Here is a 5,657-nt window from a genome sequence, read left to right as displayed (position 1 = left end):
TTGTAAATTAATTTTACAAATGGAAAATTATGTGGTTTCTAACAATTCACAGCTGATCATTGGGTTTTAAGATGAACAGTGTTTTTAAATTAGACACTCAAATTAGGGCTACTGTCAAGTCCAGTTTTTATCATTTAAGACGCTTTGCAAAGGTAAGACCTATTTTATCCAGGCCACGTTTTGAAAGCGTAATCCATACTTTTATTCCATCTCGTTTGGATTACTGTAATGCACTGTATTTTGGAGTTAGTCAGTGTCTTCTGTCTTGTCTGCAGCTGGTTCAAAAGGCCTCTGCATGGAACTCATAAAACGCATTTTTATTCCTTGACTTATGACACAGTTTGACCCTGATATTACTTTTTTAATTTAATGTAATGCACTGATTTTATTGTTTTAATTTAATTTCAATTATTAGAGTTTATTTTTTAAATTTAATTTAATGTATTGTTTTTTTTTTCTCATGTCAAGTGTATAACACTTTGTTTTCAGCTGGGAGTTGTCTGAAAGTGCTATATAAATAAATTGCTTGCTTGCTAGCTACATCAATTTGTACAGCTGTGGGTGAAATAGCTGCTTTCTTTAGCAGCAGAGAGGATGACCATAAGCCAACCTTCAGTCTATTAAAAATTAGCAGTGCAGTCTCACACTACCACATAGAACACATGCCCTCCTTAAATGGTGAGTGAAAGCTTTTAATTTGAATTTATGCAGGTTGATACTGATTAAAACAAGATAGAGTCTTTAAAGTTTTATTTCACAAAAGTATTAATAATCACACATGTACAGTATTCTTTAGATATTATTTAACCTTTTTTTGATTTATACAGAAACAACTTTGTATGTAACCTTGTAAATGTTTGAATAAACTAGGGCGAGCATAACTTTAAATATAGTGTGACATGTTTCAAAATGTTGACGTCTGTGTTACAGAAACAATGATTATCATCTACATTAGCATTGCAGTTCTGGCAACAACAGCCCTGGCAAAAGGTACTCAGTTTAATAGTATGTTGTACTCAGCTTTCAATATAAAAATATTGATTGAATGACCTATAATTAAAAAAAATATTTATTATAGTTAAAGATTTATATTTGAGGATTACTTATAGTACTTACAGTGCAGGTAGTAATTATACTGGATTAGCCTAAAATTTAAATATGTAATTTGTCAGTTTTATTTTATTTATATATTTGGTTTCATTTCAATCTGTATTTTACATAATATGTTCTTTTGTTTTTTTCTTTTAGGCTCAGGTGAATGCATTTTTTCTGAATCTTCTGGAACTTGTTTTGGAGCTACAGGACAGCCGCTAATTTTTCATCTGTCATATAAACGTGGTACTTCGATTGTAATCACGAAGGATGACAAACACAGGATTTTGAAAATAAGCAATCAAGGGAAAGTTACATTAGATAAAGAATATGTAAATCAGTCAGACAGCATAGACACTGTAATACTCAAAGTAGGTGAAGCCACGAAGAAACATTCTGGACATTATCAGTTGGAAGAACATGATAATGGTGGAATGTTACTGAAAAAAGTGAATGTATATCTAAAAATACAAGGTAAGTTGTTTTTTTTGTTTTGTTTTAAACTCAAAATTATGTTTATGTTAAGATAAACAAACTGTTATGTTTTATTAAAAGATTCATAAATGCACACATTGAAAACCTAGTAAATTTAAATTTAATTTTTTTTGTTTTGTTTTGTGCAAATTTCACTAAAAGGCAGATTAGGTAATCAGTATGTGCAAGTTTGATTCAATTCTCACCAATATTGTAGAATGATGATGGTCAACTGCCATGCCATAAGCTCATTGGGTGTTAGGCTTGATGGGCTAATAATTAATTTTAATTTTTAACCTTTAAATCTGCAAATGCAAGTATACTTTTAGTATGTTTGCTTGCAGATTTTAAAATTATGCACATATACAGTGTACAGTTAAACACATATTTAAGGGAAAAGCTGAAAACTGAATTGAAGTTTGAGAATTGTCAGTTGCACTGAATATGGGAAAAAACAAAATGCAAACACTGCAGGTTCATCTTTGGATTTTCCTTTTGCTTTCAACAATTTAATTGACAAGAACTGTAATTGAATTAATTGAAGTCCTGATCAGCAAAACATGCAAATGCATAAACTCTACTGGTATGCATTTGCTCTCAGTCAAGAAAATTTTTTTTTTTTTGTGATGAAGTCAAGCTAGCAAAATGTGTTGTTTCATTACTGTCGACAAATTCGATGAACTTACCCTTTTAATATTAGTGAAGATGTTCAGGTCACAAATATATACTAAAAATACACAGTTGAAAAAAAAACCCCAACAGTTTAATTTATTTTATGACTTGGCAAACAAGAATATCTTGAGGTATAATCTGTTTAATGCTTTTCTGCAAGTACAATATTTTAACGCCTTATGGCACTGATTGGAAATTCAAAATTTCAAACCTATTCATCTATTATTACAATTATTATTTTTACTTTGCCTGATGCAACAAAAAAATCCCAAATATGGGACAAATTAAATATTTTACATCTCAAATAATGGAGGATATTGTCTCTCAACTTCCCATGCCGAACCCTGAGGGTGAATAGGACCAAATACAGTAATATTTACTATCTGATGGGATTTAATAGTATATAGCTGTCAAACAGGTATAAATTACATAAACATACAAAAACAAATGATTACCCTGAAATTTGTTACATCTATTTCTTTTCTTTTTTCTTTGTCCTTTTCGTTGTCTCTTCTAGCTCCAGTGTCAAAGCCAGGCCTGTCTCAGAAATGCTTCTCATCGGAACAGATGAAGATCAGCTGCTTCTCTGAAGTAGATGGAGTACAATTCATTTTGACTTTGGATGGTCAGATACTTACACAAAGCAACGATCACAACCAATCTCTAAACATCGGGACATCCCAGTTTTCATATCTTACTGTCGACTTACATGGGAAGCTGAATGGAAACCTTAGTTGCCAAGTTTGGAATAATATTAGCAGAAATGAAACAGTTATTCACCTGGCAGCCTGCAAAGGTAGAGTATTTAAAAATCTATTGTTTAACAGTTCAATAATATTATCTGATATAGTATATCATTGCATATTTTACTTTAAAGGAATTTGAGTATATATGTGATAAAATTGTCATGGTGCTGGGTCTGTGACCCAGCGTTTATGTTTTTGGACTTTTTGGCTTTGTGTTCTTATGATGGTAGTAATTGTTTCTTAGTCTTTTTCTGTTATTGTTTAATTTCCTCATTTAATCACTATAATTTCTGGTTCTTAGTCACTTGTTCTTTTAGTAAGTTCCCTTTCACGCCCAGTTGCTTGGTCTTGCCTTTGTATCTCCTTTGTTTTCTATCATGTATAGTTCTGTCTCCATGTTTATTCATCTGTTTCCCAGTCGTGTCCCTCGGTCATTCTGTTCCTGATATTTATTCAGTGTACGTCTCAGTGTGTGCTTCCTGTTGCATTCTGGCAGTCTCTGTTCCTGCGTGAATCGCATTCAGTTTTCCTTTTCAGTCTCGCTTTTCTGTATTAGTTCCAGCTGTGTTCCCTAGTGTTTCCCATCCCTTCGTGATCCGGTGTGTATTTAGGCCCACTGTCTTCCTCTGCTCATTGTTGCATCGTCCTAGTTGCTGTGTGTTTCCCTGAGGTACTTTGTTATTCCTGGTTACTCTTAGCTCCCAGTTCCAAGTTCTTAGTTTCCTGTTTCGGTTTCGTTTTCTTGTATTTAGCGTTCCTGAGTTTTTGCTGTTACAGCAAAAAAGCTGCCCCCTTTAGTTCATCCTTAAGTATTTGATTCCTGCAATTGGCGTCCCAACCTCTGCCTGCCATGCAGACGGTTATGACAAAAACAGCTTACATTTCAGCCTCAGTGTCTTCAAATTGCAGTATTGGATGTCACTTATGAATTCTTGTGGGTACAAGTTATTATACATGCCCTGATCTTACTGTATGTTCAACATCAGGTGGATGGAACTATGGAACAAAATATATAAAAATATCTGAGAAGCATTTTGGTATCTTTCATTTTGTCAAGATATTCAATATTGTCTAACATTTGCTTTTGAATTTCAGATTCTGTTACAACCTTGACAGTGATAGCAACTCTCATCACGCTCTTTATCCTTGTGGCTTTGAGTTTGGCTGTAAAACAGTTTTGTAAAAAAACAAGACCAACAACTGTTGATGAGGGTAAGTGAAATACATAACCATTGCTTGGGAAAAAAGACTTTTAAAAACAATATAGCTTCCTTCAAAATACAATACACTTTTTTGTTTATCTTCCCCCCGTAGATGATGTTGACAGTGACATTATCTACACAGATGTTAGAGTGATAAGTCCTAACACATTAAACAAAATCAACTCAGGAGAATCAGCTGGGATCAGTTCCAGCACTGACGTTGACTCTGAAGTGGATCAGCCATGAAGAAGATTAATGGATGAATTCTTTTGCTTGTGTACATTTTTTTTGTTATTGATTATTTGTTATTATTATTTGTTATTAGTTATTATTTTTTTCATTATGGAGTTATCCTAATTACTCAAAGATTCAGCAATCAAAAGGACTAACATGAACGATAACCAAAAAACAATTTTGTTATTGCTGTGAGGAACATGTTAGAAGAGGACAAACTGAAAGGCCCTGATCATTTTTAAACACAAGATGGAGACAAAGGTAACCACACTGCACGATACAGTATGTTCTGTGTTTAAGGTAGCTCCTTTTAGGAAAATGGCAAGTCTGTGTATTTCGTCATACACATTGACAACACACACATTTATTTACAGCTATATATATATATATAATATATATAATGACTACATTCAAAAAATGCTTCTGTCCATCACATAAGGAAGTAATGTTCAAAGGTAAACTCTACATATGTTTTAAATTAGTCTAACTTCATGTACTGTAGCCACATCTCTTTCTCTTTCATTATATTAGTGTGTCTCTCTGTTTTATTGTATCTTTGTAGATAAAAATAAACATAGTCGTTACTTGTCTGAAGCAGAGACTGTTAGAATGGAAAAAGTTGTGGTCTAAACACACTAGCGCATGTTTGGTTCTTATGTCTTATTTGAAACTTCCTGTTAGTGTCTTAACAGAGTTTGGTATACCATACAAGACATGGAAAAAGTGCTTTAAGCATATGTCCACCACAATTCTGAGAAGCACAGTTCAATAACAGGAAATGAGCTCTTGTTCTCAAAACTCAAAATGTTCACAAAACTCATAGTAGAACACGGCCACAGGGGCAGGAATGACATGAGAAGCAACTGACTGGGGGAACAAGACAAAAGACATGAAGACTGTGCTAAACCCATGCTAAACACCAAGGCACAGGAAAAAACCTAAGAACTAGAATTCAGAGAGCAAAAGAGTAACTAGAGTGCCAGAAATACAAATCAGAAACCAAAACACAAGTAGACATAACCCATGATGAACTCAAAACTCAATGATAATGATACAAAAATGAAAACACTGGGTCACCGACCATGGACCGTGACATTGGAGAATGTATTTTAATACCACCATTAATACCACCTGACTGTCCTGAACTCCAATCTGGAAAATTAATCATATTATTGTTTTGTAATATGTCAGGGTTATTCCAGATAGGTGTACGTTTGCATGGGATTAATGAAAACTC

The 5,657-nt window shown here is 33.5% G+C and overlaps 1 long non-coding RNA gene across 1 annotated transcript; it reads left to right on the top strand.

Annotated features, from left to right (window-relative positions):
• Window positions 1–2,936: 2,936 nt before the first annotated feature.
• Window positions 2,937–4,421, top strand: LOC112848020 (uncharacterized). Its single transcript, XR_003221892.1, has 3 exons — window positions 2,937–3,034; window positions 4,080–4,196; window positions 4,299–4,421. It is a non-coding gene; the product is annotated as an uncharacterized LOC112848020 (long non-coding RNA).
• The last annotated feature ends 1,236 nt before the right edge of the window (window positions 4,422–5,657 follow it).

Source organism: Oreochromis niloticus, linkage group LG10, assembly GCF_001858045.2.
Source record: "Oreochromis niloticus isolate F11D_XX linkage group LG10, O_niloticus_UMD_NMBU, whole genome shotgun sequence".
Lineage (NCBI taxonomy): Eukaryota > Metazoa > Chordata > Actinopteri > Cichliformes > Cichlidae > Oreochromis > Oreochromis niloticus.
The sequence above is the reverse complement of the archived record's forward strand: the minus strand, read 5'-3'. Positions and strand labels throughout refer to the sequence as shown.